The sequence below is a fragment of the Gorilla gorilla genome, chromosome 6 (assembly GCF_029281585.2).
Source record: "Gorilla gorilla gorilla isolate KB3781 chromosome 6, NHGRI_mGorGor1-v2.1_pri, whole genome shotgun sequence".
Taxonomy (NCBI): domain Eukaryota; kingdom Metazoa; phylum Chordata; class Mammalia; order Primates; family Hominidae; genus Gorilla; species Gorilla gorilla.
Genome location: NC_073230.2, coordinates 134,272,537 through 134,297,601, shown reverse-complemented (window position 1 = coordinate 134,297,601; position 25,065 = coordinate 134,272,537). Strand labels below are relative to the sequence as shown.

General features: G+C 36.6%; 1 long non-coding RNA gene across 1 annotated transcript in view; it reads left to right on the top strand.

Moving 5' to 3' along the window:
- The window catches only part of LOC129523802 (uncharacterized), a 35,735-nt gene extending 10,987 nt beyond the window's left edge, over nt 1-24,748 (top strand). Inside the window, exons 2-5 of the long non-coding RNA XR_008667430.2 lie at nt 3,273-3,350; nt 4,889-5,029; nt 6,805-6,991; nt 23,486-24,748. This is a non-coding gene — a long non-coding RNA (uncharacterized lncRNA). The remainder of the gene's footprint in view (nt 1-3,272; nt 3,351-4,888; nt 5,030-6,804; nt 6,992-23,485) is intronic.
- The last annotated feature ends 317 nt before the right edge of the window (nt 24,749-25,065 follow it).

The following is a 25,065-nucleotide window of genomic DNA, read 5'->3' as shown; positions in this document are numbered from 1 at the left end:
TGGAAGTCCAAGATCAGGGTGCCAGAATGGTCAGGTTCTGCTAAAGGCCCTCTTCCTGGCTTATACACAGTAACCTTCTCACTGCATCTTCACATCTCCCAGAGAGAGTTCTGGTCTCCTCATCCACTTATAATGGCACCAATCCCATTACAGGAGCACTATCCCCATGACTTCATCCAAATCCAATCAACCTCTCCAAGGTCTCACCTTCAAACATTATCACATCGGGGATTAGGACCACAACATAAAAACTGGGAAAAGGGGGACACAAATATTTAATCCATATCAGTGGCCATATTGTAAAGGTCTTATGTATCATTCTTTTCTGTCCAATATTTGAAATAAGTGTTAAAGTAGAGAATATTGTGCTCAAATCTGTGGAAAGGAAGACATAGAGGATGAGACATTACAAGAGATCTCTCAGTTCAGGGATAACTGAGACAATTGGGAAAAGAAGCCTGCACTGATAGAGCTATGGAGTGGAGGAAAGGAATTTCATATTTAACATAGGCAGAATAATAAGAATGACTTGGTAACAACTGATACGAGGTTGAAGGAAGGCATTTCAAAAATGTTTGAGCTTTTGTGTTTGGACACCTCATGAATAATAATGTCTGGCTTCATTTAATGAAACAGGAAACACAGGAAACTTTAGGGACAAATTTACTTTGGCCTTTTTAGTTTTGCTTATTTAAGAATGTCTATTGCTGTTAAGAAAATCTGCATAAGAGAATAATAGCACACACAAATCATGTCTATATGAGTTAAGGAGCAAAGATGAAACCATGGGATGCACCAACTATTGAGATACGGCTGGAAGAAAGCCAGAAAGACAATGATCAGTGAGCTAAAGGGTGGGTAATAAAATAGTGTGTTACAGTGAAGGAAGACAAGCATGATCAATGTTATCATTCTATAGAGCAGCCTAACTAAATAAAAGGCAATCACTGGATTTAATGATTGCAGGTGCATGTCTATCATATTAAAAACAGAAATCATATCCAAGTGAGTTTACTAGAAAATAGGAAATGAAAGAAAATAAGTGGTTTTGTAGGTTCTCTAACAAAGTTTGTTTATAGAAGGGAGAAAATGAGGGTAGCTGCTTATAAGCAAACATGGTTGTGTGTTTAGAGGACATGTTTGTAGATTGAAGGTGAGATTAATATTTCTGAACAGTTGGAAAAAGTGAACGTAAACAGAGGAAGGGTCAGTTCCTCTGTTCAGAAAAAAAGATATAGGGAATGATAAAGATTGCTGGAGGAGAAGGCAGATGGACTGCAAATGGTTTGATGAGTATGAATGACATGCAATGGGTTTATGAGACTTGAAGAGAATATAACATATCCACTGGATGATGTATAATTCAAACAAAAATGAAGCCCCACATGCCAGCCCAAGCATGGAGTTGGATGGGACAAAATAATATCTAGCAACTGAAAGTAATGAAAAAAACATTGCTGTTTACTGCCATCTCTCAGATAATGTCAAAGGGTAAGAAACATATTCTCTTTGTTCTGAACAGCTTTACCAAATTTTATACTTCTGTCATTAGCAATATCTTTCCCTTGAATCACAACCGATTTCCTCAAAATCTCTCCCCCACAACCCGACTACAACTTTGAATTCCTACTGGTTTTTTTGTAGCCATGATTCTTTCTACTCTTTTTTGAGTATGCAGGCCCTTTTCAATGATGCTCAATTTATGTGTTTGTCTCTTTCTTTTTTTAAATGGAGTCTTGCTCTGCTGCCCAGGCTGGAGTGTAGTGGCATGATCTCGGCTTACTGCAACCCCAGCCTCCTTGGTTCAAACGATTCTTCTGCCTCAGCCTCCCAAGTAGCTGGGACTACAGGCACGTGCCACCATGACCAGCTAATTTTTGTATTTTTAGTAGAGATGGGGTTTTACTCTGTTGTCCAGGCTGGTCTCGAACTTCTGACCTCATGATCTGCCCACCTCGGCCTCCCAAACTGCTGGGATTACAGGCATGAGCCACTGCACCCAGCTGGGTGTGTCTCTATTTGTTGCCCTAAATTCATGATGCTCTCCTTGTTTCTATCTCTATTTGTTATCTTAAAACTACATCACAGGACAGGTGCAGTGGCTCACACCTGTAATCCCAGCACTTTGGGAAGCTTAGGTGGGTGAATCACTTGAGGTCAGGAGTTCAAGACCAGCCTGGTTGGAAGGGTGAAAACCTGTCTCTACTAAAAATACAAAAATTAGCCAGGCGTTGGTGGCAGGCACCTGTAACCCCAGCTACTCAGGAGGCTGAGGCAGAAGAATCACTTGAACCTAAGAGGTGGAGGTTGCAGTAAGCCAAGATCAAACCACTGCACTTCAGCCTGGGTGACAGAGACTCCATCTTACAAAAAAAATAAATCTACCTTACAAAAAGCCCAAAGGCATAGCTGACACAAAGCAGGTACTCACTAGATGTGGATGAGGATATAGAATCACAGTAGAAAAACATAAGAATCTTCTTGATCATAGAGAAAAAAAGTAGACTGAAAATATGCTAATGTAGATATCTTTACCTTGTCAAAGATGGGAAAATAAGTTAATGTTCCAAAAAACATGTTCATCATTTTCTTCTAGAGTTGCTAAAATATTAATGACTCTTCAAGGGTAATTCAAAAACTATATCATTCATAATTTGGGTATATATGTATCTAGAATAAATTACTATGGTATTATATCTTATTAAATTCTCATATATTGCCTCATAAGTCCTACCACATTCCATCAATATACGTAGGTGGTGTAATTTTTAACTCCATGAGGGTATTTGTAAAATTATATTATTCGCTGCAATAATAATAGCTTCTTAAGTATCTGATATGTGCCAGAACCTTCAAAGCATTTACTCTTCAGAACAAACCTAAGTTGTTGTAGAACTCTTATTACCTTTTACAGATGAGGAAATGACAGCATAAAATTAAAAGAAATAAGCTCCCCATTGAATTGATTCGATTGATGATACAGAACCATAGTAAGCAGAATGATAACTTCCCCCACCCAATTAAGATGTTCATGGCTTAATTCTCACAACCTGTAAATATGTTATATTCCATCTAAAAAGGGATTTTGCACATGTGACTAAGTCAAGAGTCTTGAGACAGGTAGATTATACTAGATTTTCCAGGTGGTTTCAGTGTAATCACAAGAGATTTTATAAGAGGGAGACAGGAGAGTCAGGGTCAGAAAAGGAGATGTGATTAATGACCCAGAGGTCAGAGGGACTTTAGAATTCCCTGCCTCTCCCAACCTACAGGTTCCAAACCTTATGAATCTACTGTAGCTGATCTAGATACACTTCAGGTCTCAGCTGAGAACTCACATCCTTCTGAAGGTAAGCATTCTCTGACCCACCAAAAAGGAGAAAGTGTTTGTGTCTCTTGTCTGTCCCCACAGCACTCAACACGGTCTCCATATTGTGCTCCATTCCACATTTCGGAAGTGCAGAAAAATATGAGTGCCAAAATTCCTCTTTGGGAGAGTACTGTTTTTTGCTTTTTGCTTTTTTTTACTATTGGCAAAAACTACATTGACAAACTATGCAGAGTGATTCCAAGGAAATTATCACCAGACTGTTATACATGAGGCTATGAGGGAAATTTATTTTATTTTGCTAAAGGGAAAAGAGGGAAGAATATAAGGAAAAGAAGATTATAAAACAGGGGTGCAGTTAGATGATTCCAGCTGCTATACATTTACTTGTCTGGGCCCTAACATACACCAACAAGTGTACAATGAGTACCTCCAGATAAAGTCATTATTGATAATTTTGAATTCTCTTTTTACTTCTTTATATTATTAAAAATTCTAAAATGAGCATTTTTACCTTTGAAACTTAAAAAAATTACAGGTGTATTTATTTAAAAAACACATATTGGATCTTTACTAAGTGTCAGGCATTTTCCCAGGTTCTGGGAATAAAACAGTGAACAAGAGAGACAACGTCAGACATCGAGAGTAGAATGATGGTTACCTGAGGCTGGGAAGGGTAGTGGGCAAGTGGGGAGGAAATGGGGATCGTTAATGGGTACAAAAAGTAGAGTAAATAAGATCTAGTATTCAACAGCGCAACAGAGTGACTATAGACAATAATGATTTAATTATACATTTTAAAATAAATGTATAATTGGATTGGGTAACACAAAGGACAAATGCTTGAGGTGATGAATATTCCATTTACCCTGATGTGATTATTATGCATCATATACCTGTATCAAAATATCTCTCATGTAACCCAGAAATATATACACCTACCACCTACTATGTAATAAAAAAATAAAAAATTAACATAGACTACGTCCCTGCTTTCAAGAAGCTTGCATTTTACTAGGAAGTGTAAAAAAAAAAAAAAAAAACCTAAAAATAAGTAAGGTGGTATCAGATAGTGAGAAGTTAATAAGTATACTAGAAAATACAAAGTGATGTACTAGAAAGTAAGTCTAGTATATCACTATACTAAATATAGTGGTTACAAAAGGACCTTTTCGGTGAAAAGAAGGCATCATTCAGGTGAAGACATAGGGAGGTGCGTTCCAGGCATGGGGAACAGCTAATGTGAAGTTCTGACAGCAGAAAAGTCAGGGTATGTTCTAGAAGTAAAACAAAGACCAGTGTGGATAAATTGTGATATGGAAGGAGACAGATGGGTAAGATAGGAAGTAGAGTTAAGCAGGGGACAGATTACGTAGGATCTTAGAGTCCAGAATGATGAATGTAGATTTTATTCTCCATGTAGTAATAGTAAATTTATTATAAGCATTTCCCAATTTTACTAAGCATTCTTCTAAAATACCATTTTAATGGCTTCACATTATTCTGTCATATGGATGTGCTGAGATTCAATTAATCATTCCCTTATTATTGGATATTTAGCTTATAAGACTTGGGCAAAATCCAACTTGAATCAATTAGTGAAACAGAATGAATCCACCTTTTCACCACTTCAATCAAATGCCAGTTAGTAGCAATTAGTACTCACTGAAGATGATATACGATCCTGAAAATTCTAATCAGGTAAGAAATATGCATTATTTTCCCCGATATAACTTATTTTGACATGTGTGAAAAATAGTAGATGCTTAAATTAATCTCATGCATGTTTGCGACCATCTCTGGAGAGCTATTACAAATCTAATAAGTGAATATGCTAGTATAAATAACGTGATAATTTTAAAAGAATTTTATTTGAAATAAATAGAATATTCATTTCACAAAAGAGAGCCTCAGGAGATATAAATGTAAGCATAGCATATGGATTATTTGAAAGAATAGTAGAGAAGATGTTTATATTTATAGTGAGGGCCAGCCATCATTTTAAAGGGAGCTATGTTACCATGGGACATGTCTACCATGGTCATGGATCCTGTCCTGCCTATCACTTCTGGATTTCTGAGGTTTGAATTGCATCTGCAATAGCTGCCAATTTCTCTTCCTCTGTTCACATATTTATTGCTATTACCTTGTGATAGTTGGGCAAAGCCTACTGACCCTGTCTCACAATATTGATTTTAGCTGTATTAAATTAAATACACAGGATTATAAAGGAAATCAATCATATTGAAATGTAGTTTTATCTGTCTTCTCAGGACTCTGATGTAGACCTACATTATCAGCACTTCATGGATGATTTCTAAATTGTAGTAGAAGACTCCTCTGACCCTTGGCTCAAGTAGATATATATGTATTGTAAAGAATATTTATGACCATATTGTGCAGTGTGTTTATAAAAATTGGTCCCTCAGGCTACAAAAGCCTGGATGTATAGTCAGTGTACAAGCAAATTTAAAATGCCTTACTTTGTATCTGGGCTCAAGGAATCCCAACCCAATCCAGCCCATTCATTTACTTTGATTCAGTGGTTGATATTGTGGGTCACAGAAAGTCCTTATATTTTTGTAAAAGCTCTCATTCTCTGGGTCTCATATGTATTGGAATGCAGCACCAAATGAGCTGTCATGTTAGTTCTGCAAGGATGCTGGTTATAAGGAGGGATAATTTCTGTTATGGTCACTGCAGGTGCTGAATTCCTACAGCTGTATCTGTTTCACTGATCCTAAGACTAGCAAACCCTGTGTTCTGCTGGACTGAAGTTGCTAGAATGGTTCACACACCACTGCTCACATAGAGGTGCTGTGCCCTTTCCCACATTTCCCTTCTCCTCACCCCAAGTCAAAAACTCACTCAAAGAAGTCACATTGCACACGCCTAGACTCCAGGTCAGACCATATCTGCCCATAGACTTGAGCTTTTTTTGTTATTGTAGACTTGATTCTGTTTTCTGGGGTCTTGTTTTTGTTGTTGTTGTTGTTTAACTTCTGGCACCTTCACAGATCAGGAAGCAATGTTTGTTCTTCCCCACTGTCCTCCACGGAACTCCTCCATACTGTCTCCCAGAAGCCAGTTTTTATGCTTACTCATTGTAGTTATTGGTCAGCTCCTTCTCTCAACACTCAAGCAGCAAACTAGATTCAAAACTAATTTTTCATGACATTTGAGTCTAAATAGCTAAGTTTGAGTTGCATAATCTCACATACTATGATCAACTCTTGCTTTATCTGCCAGTTCTCCTCACACCAAGTCTTTTTTTTCTTTCTTTCTTTTTTTTTTTTTTTTTTTTTTGAGGCAGGGTCTCACTCTGTCACCCAGGCTGGAGTCTGTCACACGATCACAGTTCACTGCAGCCTTTACCTACTGGGCTTAAATGATCCTCCCACCACAGCCTCCTGAGTAACTGAGACCACAGGCATCTGCCACCACACTTGTTTTTTTGTTTGGTTGTTTGTTTGTAGAGATGGCATTTCACCATGTTGCCTGGGTTGGTCTCAAACTCCTGAGCTGAAAGTGATCCTCCCACCTTTGCCTCTCAGTGTTGGGATTACAGAAATGAGCCACCGCACCTGGCCCACAGACACCTTCTAATATGCTTATGTGCATGTCCACATTAGTGAATGGAAGAATGCTTTCTTCTATCTCTATGTGAGTATCTACTATTGGAATTGTAAAGATTGGAATACATATGTGTATTTGTAAGGATTTTTTTCTTTATAGATATATGAGGATTATAAAGAAGACATGCGCATCTTTTTCTGGGTAATTGTGTCTCTGCTAGAGTGCCTCTGGGCACACACATAAAAACTAGCATGCTTTAAAATCATTCTCATCGAGAAATGAAACAGAAAACTGAAGGAAGAACAGAGCTTCTGAACATAGAATAAGAAAGCAAGCCAGTACTTTGGAGTCAGATGATCCTGAGATCTCCTTCATCTACTGAGTGCTATGTAGCCTCAAAAGGTTATTCAGGGCTTCAAATTACCTGCAAATACAATATACATATAATTATTTGAGGATGAAATACTTGGCACAGTGTAGGGAATCAATCTATATAATCAATAAATGGAAACTTCCTACCTCAGTCAGCAAGTGTTGCTTTTTAAGATCTTAAATGCTTAGTGATCAAATCTGTATAAGTCCATAAAGATAGCAACTTTTATTGAGTTCTTAATATATAGGAGGTGTTCTCCTCAGTGCTCCAAATCTTTTATATTGTTTGATATATGTAAAAATCTATAAGATGGGTATTTCTGTTATTTGTACTTTGCAAGTGAGTAACCTGAGGCCCAGAGACAGTAACACGATGAAGATGACAGAATAACAAACAGAGGAGCTGGGTCTGAGCCACAGCAGTCTGGATCCAGAGCACATGCACTCTTACACTCTTACTCTATATACCAAACTACCTCTTACAAAGGAGGCAGAACTGACACGAGTTGGCAGGATGCAGAAGATAGAGATGCTTTCCTACAGACCCAGTTTTGGTGAATTAGGGAGTAAAATAGTCTCTTCTTAGAGAATAGTGAGTCTGTATCACACAAGAATCAGGACTGTTTGAGTAAGATCTTAGGGGCTCACTCTGTGTTCCTTAAACAAAGGGCTAGCTGGATTTCAGGTGACTTATTTTCTCAGCTAGAGGGCAAACCAAACTCAGTTTTTCATAGGATCAGTGGTGCCCTCCTTTTGGCATGTAGCATCCCAAGGACTTTGTTTCTCAGCTGTCCCTTGATCAACAGGTGCAGGTTACCTGGCTTTCCCAGACACTCTGTTAGCAAGCAACACCCTTTAATAGAAATTATCTATGCCAAACAGCCTATTTATTTTCTCCTGTGCAGATCTGTTCTTTGAAGGTCTTCTATATGAAGAGATCCACAGGTGGAAGTAGTATTAGAATGAATCTCACACTCCATGGTATGATGGGAAACTTGGGACGGCTTCTATTCTCTGCCTTGTTGATTCCAACCACAGAGATGATCCCTTAGACCACACCTGGCCACATCCTATACACAACAGGTGACACTTCTGAAGATAACCACAATGCATGAGAGTTTATCAGCAATACAAGAAAAGAGGAGACAGTTCTCTTTAGCCACTGAGTGGCTGAAATGACCTGCTTATGTGAGCAGGTTGATGACGATGATAGGACCACATATTTGTACATCACTTTGCAGTGTAAAAACCATTTCCCCATCTATTATGATATTTTATCTTCAGGGAATGCAATGCAAATTATTCACATATAACAGCTGAGAGAACTAGGACACTAAGAAATAGAGACATTTCCAAGTTTGACTGCTAGTAAATTCAAGAATCAGCACAAGCCTTCTGATTATATTATATCATGATGCCTGAGAAATATCAGGCAATTAATTCAAAACTATCAACTCAAAATATCAGTTTAGAGATGGGTCCCAGATAAATGGGAATCCTGTGTGCAATGAATTATAATATTAGCTAAACATAAACAAGATATACATAAATTATAACTAGTCAGGGCAAATTGCAACTTAAACGCTGTATGTTTCCTCTGTACCGGTAAAAATATGAAGGTCAGCTGAACTGAGAAACCTTTCCATTAGAGCGTATTTGAATGCTGTTTAGCATAATTCTACTACCAGCATTATTTTTCTTTCCTGTCAGATTGACTACTATTTTTTAGTTACCAAGATAATTTGATAGTCATCTAATTAAATAAAAGGAACAAAAAGGAACAAACACAGTACTGTTTTCCCCAAAACCAATGTTCTTTAATTGCTCATTGTTCTTTCTCTTTGTAGTCAATGTAAAGTGTTGCCTCTAAGTGGACTTTTTATAGGTACATATCTTCTCAGCCAGGTTCTCCATCTTGGCACAAAAAGGCTGCATACACAAATTGAACATGAAGTTAATGCCAATGGTGTGGACAGTAGTTTTATAAAAACTGAAGTACTTTATCATGCCGTTGTTCCTTGTATCATTCTCTTTGCCACACATAGACTTTTTTTTTTTTTTTTTGAGATGCAGTCTCACTCTGTCACCCAGGCTGGAGTGCAGTGGCGGGATCTTGGCTCACTGCAAGCTCCGCCTTCCGGGTTCACGCCATTCTCCTGCTTCAGCCTCCCAAGTAGCTGGGACTACAGGCACCCGCCACCACGCTTGGCTAATTTTTCGTTTTTTGTTTTTTTTAGTAGAGATGGGGTTTCACCGTGTTAGCCAGGCTGGTCTCGATCTCCTGACCTCATGATCCGCCCGCCTCGGCCTCCCAAAGTGCTGGGATTACAGGTGTGAGCCACCGCACCCATCCTCACAAAGACTTTTAGTCAGTATTGAAACAATTGCCAAAAACTGCTAAAACTCACGTCTGAGTACTTTTGATCCCTTGGACACTAACATTTTAACTGGACATCAGTGAAGACCACTGACTTTTTAAGTTAAGGTTCGTCACAAGGGACTGAGTCTGATATCATCTAGCCTTTAAGCCTTCACCACATGTAAATAACGACTCTCCTTGTGTGCATTTCTCTACTGGATTTGAAGGGGTCAACACATTTTCACAGGAATAACTAGTCAGGAAGGTAAAAAGTGATGCATTTCTAACACAGATTAGTTTACTCTTGAAATCCTGTGATGATACTTTCTCTGCCATCAGCAAAATACTATACGATCTTTTACACTGACATAGAAAAAATGTTATTTAGTAACTCATTTATTCACTGAGCTACCCTTTATATATAACACTATGTATATTGTTTATATGTATGTTATTTATAGTTTATATCTATATTATATGCCACTTTTGTTGAAGGAGTTTGAATTCTGGATACTCTATAACTGGTTCACTGGATTCTACTGATGATCCAACAACATATATTTTGAAATAAATAGCATGAGTCCCAGATTGACATTATCTTTTAAAGAGGAAATAACAATAAAATATTAGTATGTTATGGCCAAGCATGGTGACTCATGCCTGTAATCCCAGCACTTTGGGAGACCAAGGCGGGCAGATCACCTGAGGTCAGAAGTTCGAGACCAGCCTGGCCAACATGGTGAAACACCATCTCTACTTAAAATACAAAAATTAGCTGGGCATGGTGGTGGGTGCCTGTATTCCCAGCTATTCGGGAGGCTGAGGCAGGGAGAATTGCTGGAACCCAGGAGGCGGAGGTTGCAGTGAGCCGAGGTCGCACCACTGCACTCCAGCCTGGGCGACAGAGCGAGATTCCGTCTCAACAACAACAACAACAACAACAACAAAAGAATTGGTTTCTAGTATAAAGTTTTCCACCCTGCCTTTCAACGTTAGAGTTATCCATATTGATATATCCAAATGAGTTTTTTTAATAATATGGGAATAATCAGTTAATATTTATCAAAGTCTTCTTGGGTAAATAAAATATATGACTGAATTTGATTGAAGCAGTACATTATTATTTGAACTCCTTTTTATATTCTGATATTTGTAATTCTACTGTATCTGATGTATAGTCAGCCTTCTGTTGCCTTAAATCCAGAGACAGCAAATAACCATCTTGTATCAGATAAATATACTATCCTAGGTATTAAAATTCAGTGATGATTTAAGACTCTTCATTGATAAATAAAAATAGCTGATGACTGTGCATTTCATTTGATTTTGCATATATTCAGCTTATTGTTTTTGTTTTTAAGGCAAAAACAGATTCAAGGTAAGTGGTTTAGTGTAGGAGTCCTTTTAAATTGGATTAGTCAGAATGGGGAAATTTCCCAAATGTCATATTTCTAAAAGCATCATCCTCTTTCTCTTTTATACACTACTTTTTCTTAAAAAGCCCTCCTCCAACTGATTTAAAAGTGCTAAAATTTCACTATTATTATTGCTTTACTCCTTTAACCTCTGTTAAAGCAAATTCCCTTTGATAGAATAATAATTAAAGTGATTAATGTTAATAAGCTCCTCAATGTGTTTCCACAGTGATGGTTTTCATAAGGGAAAAAGAGAAAATATAAATCAAGAAATAAGTATAAAATGAAGACAGACTTCACTTATTTGACTTTTCCCCAGGGTCATCTCTAGAAACTCAGAAAGTAAAATACACAGCACAATACAGTAGAGCTTGTGAGCAAAAGGGATGACTCGCAATCATGGACATAAACATGTAGTGGATTTTCTGTCCTACAGAATTGCAAATCATCTGTGTAACATATAGAACAGTATAGTAACCTGAAAGAGCACATACTTTTAGAAACTCAGAAAATCCTACTTTGAGAACTGAAAGTGAAACAAATGAAAATTGATTGACATTAATATTGAAACTACACACACAAACACTGAAAATCCTCAACAAACATTCTGAAAGATTACTAACATAAAGTGTAATCTGATGTTCAGTTGGGATTTATCTGCCATGAGATCGTTTTAAAGAGAGCCTCTGACAATCAAAAAATAATATAGAAAAATAAAGAGAGTCCGGCAAATAAGTATATATTTATCCAACACCCTTGGATGGTGTTGGATGGATAAGGAAAATGAGAATTTTTCCTTAAATGACATGAAAGTGGGACAACTATCTCAATTCTAAGGGTGCTTTACAGCTTAAATAATCTGGCATCTCCATGATGCACCTACAATTCTGAAATAATTATCCATGGGGGCTCAAAGCTCATTAACTAGACTATATCAGCATGTGGTGAAATACCCCAGGGCTAAATGAATTTCTTCAGACTAAAAGAAAATGACTACTAGAAAGAAAAATCATATGGTCAGGAATAATTAATTTCAGAAATCATAAATATGTGAGAGAGTATGAAACAGCATTTTTCTTTATGCAAAATACATATAATGGCTTAAAAATTATAACTTTGACTCTGGGTTTCTAATATATGTAATTATTACATGAATATGCCTTAGAGATATCACAGGTTTGGTTCCAGACCATCACAATGAAGCAAGTCACATAAACTTTTTGGTTTCCTAGTGTATATAAAAATTATGTTTATATTATAGTGTAGTCTATTAAGTGTGCAATAGCATTGTGTCTAAAAACAATGTACATAACTTAATTAAAGAATAATTTAGGGGCTGGGTGCAGTGGCTCATGCCCATAATCCCAGCACTTTGGGAGGCCTAGGCGGGCGGATCACGAGGTTAGGAGTTCAAGACCAGCCTGGCCAATATGGTAAAACCCCATCTCTAATAAAACTACAAAAATTAACTGGGTGTGGTGGCATGCACCTGTAGTCCCAGCTACTTGGGAGGCTGAGGCAGGAGAATTGCTTCAACCTAGCAGGCGGAGGTTGTAGGGAGCTGAGATCACGCCACTGCACTCCAGCCTGGGCAACAGAGCAAGACTCTGTCTCAAAATAATAATAATAATAAAAATAATAATAATTTATTGCTAAAAATGCTAAGCATCACCCGAGTCTTCAGTGAGTTAAAATATTTTTGCTGGTGGAGGGTATTGCCTCAAGTTAATGACAGCTGATGAATCAGGGTGATGGTTGCAGAAAGTTGAGGTGGCTGTAGAAATTTCTTAAAATAAAACAATAAAATTAGCTGCATTGATTGACTCATCATTTCACAAAAGATTTCTCCAAGCATGTGATGCTCTTTAATAGCAGTTTACCTACAGTATTAACTTCTTTCAAAATTAGAGTAAATCCTCTCAAACCTTGCTGCTGCTTTATCAACTAAATCTAAAATTCTGAATTATTTGTTGTCATTTTAACAATGCTACAGCATCTTCATTAGAAGTAGTTTCTATCTCAAGAAACTACTTTTTTTGCCCATCCATAAGAAATAATTCATCATCCATTAAGTTTTTTCAGGAGATTGTGGTAATTCAGTCACATCATCAACTCGATTTCTAATTTTAGTTCTCTTGCTATTTCTACCATATCAGCGGTTACTTCCTCCACTGAAGTTTTGAATGCCTCAAAGTCAACTAGGAAGGTTAGAATCAACTTCTTCCAAACTTCTGTTAATGTTGATACTTTGACCTCCTCACACAAATAGTGAATGTTCTTGAAGGCATCTAGAATAGTACATTCTTTCTAATGGATTTTCAATTTATTCTACCCAGATTGACTGCAGGAATAACTATCTATGACAACTGTAGCCTTACAAAATGTATTTCTTAAATCATAAGATTTGAAAGTCAAAATTACTCTTTGATCCATGGGCTACAGAATAGATGTTTTGTTAGCTTACATGAAAATTGATTGCCTTGTAAATATCCATCAAAGCTCTTGGGTGACTAGGCACATTGTTAATGAGCAGTAATATTTTGAAAGGAGTCTTTTTTACAGAGTAGTAGGTTTCAACAGTGGGATTAAAATATTTAGAAAACCATCCTGTAAACCAAGGTGCTGACATCCAGGCTTTGTTGTTCTATTTACTGAGCACAGGTAGTGTCAATTTAGTGTAATTCTTATCAGCCTTAGGGTTTTTCAGAATGGTAAATGAATGTTAGCTTCAACTTAAAGTTACCAGCTTCATTATACTCTAACAAGAGTACCAGTGCCCTTTGAAGGTTTGAAGCCAATCATTGTCTTCTCCTCTCTAGATATGAAAGTCCCAGAGGCATCTTCTTTCAATGGAAGGCTGTTTGACTGCATTGAAAATCTGTTATTTAGTGTGTCCAGCATCATTATTGATGTTAGCTGGATCTTCTGGGTAACTTGCTCTAGCTTTTACATCAGCACTTGCTGCTTTACCTTGTGCTTTTATGTTATTGAGACAACTTCTTTCCTTAAACCTCAAGAATCAACTTTTGGTCACTTCATACTCTTATTCTCCAACTTCCTCGCCTCTCTCAGCCTTCACAGAATTGAAAAGAGTTACGGCCTTGTTCTAGAATAGGCTTTGTCTTAAGGAATTGATGGTTTGATCTTCTATTCAGTCCACTCAAACTTTCTCCATATCAAACAATAAGGCTACTTCACCTTCTTATCATTTGTTTGTTCACTGAAGTAGCATACTTTTAATTTTCTTCAATAACTTTTTTTTGTATTCATAACTTGGCTAACCATAGGGTGCAAAAGGCCTAGATTTCAGCCTTTCTCACGTTTCGACATGGCTTTCTCCCTATGCTTAATCATTTTTCGCTTTTGATTTAAAGTAAGAGACATGCGGCTCTTCACTTCAATGCCTGGAGGACATTGTAAAGTTATTAATTGGTTTAATTTCAATATTTTTGTGTCTCAAGGAATAGGTGATGTAGAAGCAACTATAGTTTGTACATCTACAAGGAGACGTAGAAGTAACTTGTTGATAGAGCAGTCAGAACACACACAATATTTATTAAATTTGCCATCTTTTATGGATGTAGTTTGTGGAACCTCAAAACAATACAGTAATAAGATCAAAGATCGCTGATTATAGATTACAACAGGCATAATGATAGAAATATTGTGAAAATTATCAAAATGTGACATAAAGACACAAAGTGAACATATGCTGTTGAAAATATAGCACAGATAGACTTGCTCCATGCAGGGTTGCCGTAAACTTTCAATTTGCAAAAAAATGTATTATCTGCAAAGCACAATAAAGGAAAGCCCAATAAAATGAGACATGCCTCTATATATATATGACAAACGACATTAAAAATGAAGAAGCAGGCCAGGCCCAGTGGCTCACGCCTGTAATCCCAGCACTTTGGGAGGCTGAGGAGGGCGTACACGAGGTTAGGAGATCGAGACCATCCTGGCCAACATGGTGAAACCCCGTCTGTACTAAAAATACAAAAACAAAATTAGCTGGCCGTGGTGGCGGGCGCCTGTAGTCCCAGCTACTCGGGAGGCTGAAGCAGAAGAATGGCGTGAACCTGGGAGGCGGAGCCTGCAGTGAGCCGCAATCGTGCTACTGCACTCCAGCATGGGCAATAGAGCGAGACTCCGTCTCAAAAAAAAAAAAAAAAAAAAATGAAGAAGCAGAAATCAATGAACCTGTATGATTGCAAAGTTTCTATACTTTCTGAAAAATAATATAATATGAAATTTCAGTAGATGATTAAAATTTAAGGATACATTTTGTAATCCCTAAAGGAAGTTGGATATTCTAAAGAATATCTACTATAAATTGAAGGAAAGATACATAGTTAAAAAGTCCATACATTAATTGAAATGTAACTGCTAAAAATTCAAAATCAGAATAAAAAAGGAAAGATAGGAACAGAAGAGAGAAAAAAAGAGAACACACTGAAGATAAAAATAAAATAATAGATACAAATCCAGCCATACTTATGATTATATCATAAACGTAAATGAAATAAATAATTAGGTAAACAAAAAGGAAATAAAGGTAAATAACATTCTATTTATGGGAAATGCAACTAAATATACCGATACATTGTAGAGGAGGAGATGGATAAAGATAAAACATGCAAAGAATAAAATACAAAGCTGGAGATAAAATTGACTTCAAGAAAAAGTGTATTGGCAAAGATAACAAGAAACATTTTTAATGATGAAATGTTCAATTCAGTAGGAACACATAACAATTGTGAAAGTATAAACATCTAAGAACAGAGCCTCAACGTGCATGTAGCATAATTTGAATTAAAGGTATAGAGAATTCTACCATTAAGAAAGATTTTAATACCCTTCTCTGAAATACAGTAGAATAAGGAAACAAAAAATTAATACAGAAATAAGTAATCTGAATAGTACTACCCACCACGATGTAATTAATATTTATATAACACTGTACCCTAAATTTGCAGAATAAATATTATTTTCTTCTGCACATGGTAGATGCATCAAAATATATATGTTAGACATAAATAAAATTAATTAAGATTGAAAAGGTTGTGATTATGCCAAATATATTTTAGGGCCATAAAATATTTAAAATAGAAATTAACCACAATAGGTTATCTGTCAAACCCCTAAATATTAAAAAATTAAACAAACATTTCTAAATAATTCATGTGTCAGAGTAACATGTTACTATGAAAATTAGAAAGCACTTTAAACTTAATGAAAACCAAATAGAACTGTGGGATATAGTTAAAGCAATACTTATCAGACAATTTACATTATTAAATGCTTATACTACAATATAACTTTTATAAAACTTAGCAACAAATAACTAAAATTCTACCACACCATACTAGAGAAAAAAAATGGAAAAAAGAAACATGGAAATAACAGCAGAAATCAATAAACATCAGAACAGGAAAAAAAAAAAAAGCCAAAGCCAAAAGCTGGCAATATGAAATGATCAACAAACAGTGAGAGAACAATAATAATCAATTTGAGTACAGAAAAAGGAAATATCCCAGGACATCCTATAGATGTTATAGTTCTTGACTTAACGTCTGTTCTATATAATTATTTTCCATCTTAGTTCATTTTCACTTTAAGAAAATGATCCAAAATCTGTTTTCTATCCATGACCTTGACTTGACTTTATATTTTATCTTTAATTTCTTTCTCCATGGCTTTACTTGAAACACTCTTGCTCAGGCATAGTTTTCTACCTAGGCAATATTCAGATTCTCTATTCTTTTTTTTTTTTTTTTGAGACGAAGTCTTGCTCTTGTCCCCCTGGCTGGAGTGCGATGGCATGATCTCGGCTCACTGCAACCTCCGCCTCCCAGGTTCAAGCAATTCTCCTGCCTCAGCCTCCCGAGTAGCTGGGATTACAGGCACCTGCCACCATGCCCAGCTAATTTTTTTAAATATATATTTTTAGTAGAGATGAGTTTCACCATGTTGGCCAGGCTGGTCTTGAACTCCTGACCTCCAGTGATTCCCCCGACCTTGGCCTCCCAAAGTGCTGGAATTACAGGCGTGAGCCACAGTGCCCGGGTGAGATTCTCTATTCTTTATCCTATAAATATAGCTATGGTCATTGAAGTGGTAAAAGGGTGATGAAAGACGCTGCACTGTCTATCACTAATTACCAGTAATGTTTGAAACACTGAGCAATTTTCTGGAAATATTTAAAACATACCTCATATTATAAGTATCCCAGTAGAAAGAAAGAGGGGATTTAAAAAGTCCTTTTGAGGGTGATTCACTTATAATAAATGCATAAATATGGGTTGTAGTTGTTCTAAAAAATATCAGTCCTATAAATTTCAATTTAATGGAAGAAATTGGGACTGCTATTTATTTTTACCTCTTTATCCTTGAAATTCTGTATCTGGTATATAACAGAAGAGCTTCACAATTATAACCAATGTATTTGTGCAATGAGTAAAATAAAGGGGATCTAAATGCCAGAGGGATTGTGTACTATGTTGATCATAACATTATGAATTAGGTTTTAAATCTGTAAAAGTTTTAAGCACACAAATGCTATTCATTATGAAAAGCAGAGGGATTTTAGAAATATATTATATTCAGATGTGTCTTTTTTAGGTCAGGCTTTTATTTAAAACCTGGAGAGGTAGAGGGTTTATAGTGGAATGTCCTATGTACAAATAGTACTACATTTGAAAATACATTATTTTTGAGGAAATTCTCCAAAAACACTTTAAAATTAAAAAATAAGATTTGTTTTTTGAAAGCAACATAAAATTTCATGAATTAGAAAATGTTCGAGGGGGAAGTACTCTTAAATCTTCCTATTTGTTCGATGAACAGAATCAGATAATGTTTCACAGAAAATATTACTCACTAATGCTAAAATTAATTAGCTTTTAAAAAACACACAAAGAGTAGTATCTAGATATAAGGAATCATTTATTTATAATAACTGCTTGAAAGCATAAAGGGAAAAAATGTTAGAAACTTTTTATCATGACAATAACCCTTCATCATACAATTTCTCTGATATGAAGAGTCAGTAATGGAAATGAAACACTCATTTGCTTTGCATAAAAATAGTAATTTATTCTAAAACAGGGAAGTATAAAATGAAATTAGAGGTGTGTAGGTGAACTGCTAAATGGCTGAACTGATCAAGGTTTAATTATAAAGTACTAATATGGATTTATAGATTCAATCTAATTTATTCCTATAACAGAAGTATTTTCCATGAGAGAGGCACTTTGCAACATGGGTTATACTAAAACTAGTAAGTATGGTTTCTGCTTCAATATGAAATCGTATAAAAAGTAATTTGTAGGTGATCCCAAGGAAATAAGAAAAAGCCTTTGCATTACATTGAATAATAGAATGGAGAAAGGCTGAAATCTTGGCAATAATAATTCTAACAATAATAACGAATATGGACCAGAGTTTGGACCTATTTGCCTTCAGATCCATTCTTTGCCCTTCTCTCTGAACACTCTGTACATCTGGCAAGCTGATTTCATGAGCTGGATTTTTAAGGTTCTCTTATCACTTGACTTCTAGTTAGGTTCCTTGAATGGGAGGATAGAAGGTGAAAAGATGAGAGAAAGCAGGGTATTTGTGGTCCATCTTGTCATCAAGATCAGGCAGTGCCTCCATCTCCTTCAAGGCAGCAGCTTCCAATCATGTGACTTTGCCCCTGAGCTCTCATGTTGCCTGATCTCTTTGTCCAGAATGCCTAGAGGTGGTAGCGGCATCCTGCTGTTGCTCATTTATGGATTGCCTCACCACAGTTTTTTTCAGCTTTTCCACCACTTGTGTAAAAAGCTGTATACATCAAAACAGAGGGTTTACTGTCTTTCTCATTAGACACTGAGGATATAAACACCATAGTTATGAACCAAATATTTGTGTTCCCCTAAAATTCACATGTTGAAATCTTAATCCCCAAAGTGATGGTATGTGGGAGTTAATGAGTTCATGAGGGTGGAGCCCTTATGAATGGGATTAGCACCCTTATAAGAACAGGCAAGAAAGCTCTCTCTCTCTTTCTCTCTCTCTCTCTCTTTCTCTCCTCTCCACCATATGAGGACACAAAGAGAAGAAGGTGTTATACATATCAGAAATACTTCCTAATCAGACACCACGTCTGTTGGCATCTTCTCTCGAACTTCTCAGTCTCCAAAACCATAAGAAATAAATTTATGTTGTTTAAGCCACCTCATCTATGGTAGTTTCTTATAGCAGCTTGAACTGATTAAAATGACTAGCAAGTTTTACTGGGTGCTAGGCACCATAAAAATGATTTATATATGATGTTGCATATATTGCTTACAACAACCATAAATATAGATAATATTAGTAGAATCATTTGGTAGATGAGAAAACAACTTTAAAGTTATTCAATAATTTTCACCATGTCACACAACTATAAGTGTCAGAGTGAGAATGTGAATTCAGACAGACTCTAAATTTAATGCTCCTGACCACCAGAATACTAGATAAAAATCACCCCGTCACCTGTAATTATCTCCAATAGGAATAAGTCCAAGCTGACCAAATCTCCGAAAGATGAATCTGGTTCAAATATGCATTAATATCCAAGAAGGTAGGGCAAAGCACTAAGGCTGCAATTCATTAATATCCTATGAAAAAATTCACTGCCTTCATGAATTAGCTTACAAACTATTAGAGAGTAAAAGATAACAAATAAATAAATCATATAAATATAGTATCATGGTATTATCTAGAATTAAGTCCTATCATATAAAGTAAAAAAAATGGGAAGAAATATGAGAAGTCTCAGAAAAGGGTTTGGAATTTTAAATGAAAAGGTTCTATGTTAGGAATATTCTTCCAACTAGTTCCTTTCCTCTTTCTCCTGGTCCATATCCCACCTCTCAGAACTTCATTTCCATCCCATTTTTAGACATGGATGAAATATCATACTACAGGTTATAGGATATGGCTTACTGACCAGTCACCCAGAGGCTGGACATCATCACACAGAAGTGAAAGAGGTGATTATTTCCAAATGTTCTGCATCATGTGATCTCATGGGAAGCAGGAGGCAGGAAAGCACTAGACAAATAGCCTCCCTCCATTTCCTCTCTAGTGAACTACTCTGATGTAAAATTTCTCCATTCCATGTTTTCAAAAATTGTTACGTGGCAAGTGAAAAACTGTACTGTCTCTTGTGTTACTATGCCTCCTGGTGAGCAGATACGCAGAGAGAGATACATTGCATTATTTTACTTGGCATCTTCCTTTCCTTTGTTGCCATGTTTTCATCACCCACATACTCTGTGTGTGTTTCTCTTAAGTAAAGTATTAGCGCTTAGGTGTTTCCATGGACTCAGTTGAAAGAAACCGAATCACGTAATTAAAAATTTGGAGGGAGGCAGCTAACAATCACCAGATCTCTGTCTCAGAGATGTCACAGATGCATCCCTGATGTTATCTTGACCTTTTACTAAAATCCAAATGAAGGCTAAAGCTCTTCTCATTGTATTTAAGTTTGTAGCAGGAAGAAGAGGAATGGAAACACCACCAATTGGGTTTCTCTTTTCATCATGAAAGAAAGAACTTCCCACAAGTTCCAACAACACAATTCCAGTTAACATTTCATCTTTAAAACTGTACTTGGCAAGTCTTGCCTTTAAAAGAGGCTAGAAAAGTAAATATTTAGCAGCGCTGGTCTTTTTAATGAAAGGGTGTAAGGAAGAAGAGGTCTGGGAGTATACTGGCCAGTGGTAGAATCCACCACATTCATTAGGAGGAGCTCCAACAGCATAGTATAGAAGGAATGTCACAGAACCGATTCTTGTAAAAATAATGACTGAAATCATTCAGCACTTAGTAAAGATATGAATTATCACATTAAAATATGCCATTTATTCCCAAGCAAAATGAATAAAAAGAATTCATATATAATTAATAGTTAAAATAACCCTCACAAAAGCAAATAAAAAGTATTGAAGCCGGTCACGGTGGCTCACACCTGTAATCCCAACACTTTTGGAGGCTGAGGCAGGCAGGTCACTTTAGTCCAGAAGTTCAAGACCAGCCTGGGCAACATGATGATAAAAAATGAGCCAGGCGTGATGATATGTGCCTGTAGTCCCAGCTACTTGAAGGGTTGAGGCTGCTTGAGCCTGGGAGGGTGAGGCTGCAGTGAGCCGCATTTGCACCACCACACTCCATGGTGGGTGACAAAGTAAGACCTGTCTCAAAAAAAAAAAAAAAAAGAAAGAAAGAAAAGATGTTGAAAATAACCATAAAGATGAATTACTTATAAAGAATAACAATTAGACTGACAGTTGTTGACAGCAACAAGAGGCTCAAAGACAGCAGAACGATATCTTAAAAGTGCTAAGAGAAAATGAATATCACCTAAGAATTCTATACTCAGTTCAATTATCATTCAGGAGCATAGATGATATAAACACATTTTCTTTCAAATACTGGAACAGTTTAGCCCTAATACATACTTGCTAAAAGAATTACAAATAACATACCTGGATAAGAAAGAAACTGAATTAGAGGAGAGAAGTAAAATGCAAGAAGCAGTGGTATAATCTGTAACCAAGTTACCAGATCCTGGTTGAGAACAATTGCAAAGAAAAGAAAGAATATTCAATTCAATATTAGGTGACCAGTTAGCTTACTGATCCAAATTGGGAAATTTTTACAGTGAATGGGGTTACTAAAATAATTATAAAATATAATTTTATAAAAAATTTTATTGACTAGCCATTGGTTTCATTATATTGGTAGACCTTAACAGAATTATGTTTTAAAATATTTTTGAAATTAATATATTTCTTTAAAATGTTTAAATATATCCACATATTTATTTACATTAAAGAAAATTTTTGAAAGTGTTTAATTTTCTAAGCCTTTAAAAATAATACAAATTCACCTGGGCATAAATTTACATACTTTATTCAGTTTCTTAGTCGTATCTGTTTCTAATACAATGCCAATGATGCTAATATAAATACATTTTAAATATGTTCTTAATATTTTTAATATTTTTTATAAAACTGCCTATATTTGTTTTCAAAATAGTATTTTATAGTTAACAAATAGGAAAATGCTAATAAATTATATTGAAGAGTCTTCACATATTTTTAAATTATGAAAATCTCTCTACATGCTGAAGTCCCTGGGAGGCTGAGAAAAAAAAAAATTTCTACTAAGCATAAGACATTTCAGTTATTGTCTTTTCATCTCCAATCAGAGTATATTCCTTCAATAAATATTTTCACAAAATAAAACTCATAAAACAAGTTGTAACTACTTCTGAAACATGAAGTATTATAGAAAGTAAAAAGAAAGGCTGCATGTATCACCATACTGAGCTTTCGTATATGGGTTCATTCAACATCAGTTTTGCTATAAGTTTTTTAGTTTATTTACTCTAGTGGTATATAGGCAAAAATTGTAAATGTTTACAACTTCATGCTTCTGTGTCCATTAGTAGAACATTCATCTTATTTGAGTATAATTACAGCTTATGTGTGTCCAAAAACCAATTCCAGCTACACTTCTGCTCCATAGGTTTAATTTATTTATTCCTTTTACTACAAAGGAATTTAAAATATTCCTTTTACTACAAAGCTTTGCCTTGCCAATTGGCTAAAATATTTGTATCATTCCCGGTCAGTTTTTACTGATATTCCAATAGCATGGTAACTGTTTCACTTTTAACAAATTGAACTTCTACATCTATATTTTCAGTCAATGAATATATAGGAAAAGGACGCATTTGAAAACACTATTAAAAAAAACTAGAATAATTTATTTTTGAAGTTTCTCTTGCACCAATGGAGCCAAGACATTTCACATCTATCATATCATTCTTCATGAAAATGGACTAATACAAGAAATTGGTACAAGGAGAGGGGCACTGCTATAAAGATAGCCTGAAAATGTATAAGCAACTTTGGAAATGGGTAACAGGCAGAGGTTGGAACAGTTTGGAAGGCTCAGAAGACAGCAATATGTGGGAAAGTTTGGAACTTCCTGGAGACTTGTTGAGTGGTTTTGACCAAAATGCTGATGATGATATAGACAAGGCTGAGGTGGTCTCAGATGGAGATGAGAAACTTATTGAGAACTAAAGCAAAGGTCACTCTTGCTATGCTTTAGCTGGAGGTATTTTGCCCCTGCCCTAGAGATCTGTGGAACTTTCAACTTGAGAGAGATGATTTAGGGTATGTGGAAGAAGAAATACCCAAGGAGCAAAGCATTCAAGAGGTGATCTGGCTTTTCCTGAAAGCATAGTCATATGTGTTCACAAAGAGATGGTTTGGAATTAGAAATTATGTTTTAAAGTAAAGCAGAGCATAAAAGTTTGGAAACTTTGCAGTCTGACCATTTCGTTTAGGTTGATGCAAAAGTAATTGCGGTTTTTGCCATTATATTTAATAGGGAAAAAAAATCCTGGGGAGAAATTCAAGCTAGCTGAAGAAATTTGCATAAGTAATGGGGAACCAAAAGTTAATCACCAAGACAATGGGGAAAATGTCTCCAGGGCATTTCAGAGATCCTAGAGGCAGCTTTTCCCATCACAGGCCTAGAGGTCTAAGAGGGAAAAAGTGGTTTCTTGGGTTAACCTTTGGATGTGGCATCCTGCATCCCAGTCACTCCAGCTCCAGCCACGGATACAAGGGCCAAGGTACAGCTCAGCCCATTGCTTCAAAGGGTGGAAGCCCTAAACGTTGACAGCTTCCATGTGGTGTTGAGCCTGCGAATGCACAGAAGACAAGAGTTGAGGTTTGAGTACCTCCACCTAGATTTCAGAAGATATATGGAAATACCTGGATGTCTAGGCAGAAGCGTGCTGCAGGGGCAGAGCCCTCATGGAGAACCTTTGCTAAGGCAGTGTGGAAGGGAAATGTGTGGGTTGGATACCCCACAGAGAGTCCCCACTGGGGCACTGCCTAATGGAGCTGTGAGAAGAGATCCAATATCCTCCAGACCCCAGAATGGTAGATCCACCTACAGCTTGCACCATGCACCTGGAAAAGCCACAGACACTCAACACCAGCCCATAAAAGCAGCCAGGAGGGGGACTGTACGCTGCAGAGCCACAGGATGGAGCTGTCCACAACTGTGGGAGCCCACTCCTTGCATCAGCATGCCCTGGATGTGAGACATGGAGTCAAGGGAGATTTTGGACCTTTAAAATTTAATGACTGCCCAGCAGGGTTTCAGACTTGCATGGGGCCTGTGGCCCCTTTGTTTTGGCCAGTTTCTTCCATTTTGAATGGGAACATTTACTCAATGACCCTACCCTCACTGTGTCTTGGAAGTAACTAACACCTGCTTATTGATTTTACAGGCTCATAGGTGGAAGGGACTTGTCTTTTCTCAGGTGAAACTTTGGACTTGGACTTTTGAGTTAATGCTGGATGAGATAAAACTTTGGGGGCTTTTTGGAAGGCAATGACTCATTTTGAAATGTCAAGACATGAGATTTGGGAGGTGCCAGGGGTGGAATGATATAATTTGGCTCTGTGCCCCCACCCAAATCTCACTTCAAATTGTAATCCCCATGTGATGTGGGAGGGACCAGGTGAGAGGTGATTGGATCATGGGGGTGGTTTTCCCCATGCTGTTCTCATGATAGTGGGGAGTTCTCATGCGATCCGATGGTTTAAAAGTGAAAGTTTCCCCTGTGCTTTCTCTCTTTCCTACCATCTTGTGAAGAAGGCGCTTGCTTCCCTTTCACATTCTGCCATAATTATAAGTTTCCTAAGGTCTTTCCAGCTATGCTGAACTATGAGTCAATTAAACCTGTTTTGTTTATAAATTACCCAGTCTCAGGTAGTATCTTTATGGCATGTGAAAATGGAATAATACAATACATAAATGCATAAATGGAGCCTTTGCAGCTTTGTGTCCAATCTTCTTAAATAACCAAAATTTAGAAGTAGACAATGAGACCATGACAAAAGCTAGAAATAAGACGCTTTGAGTTTTCCCACACCTATCCTGATTTATTCTAA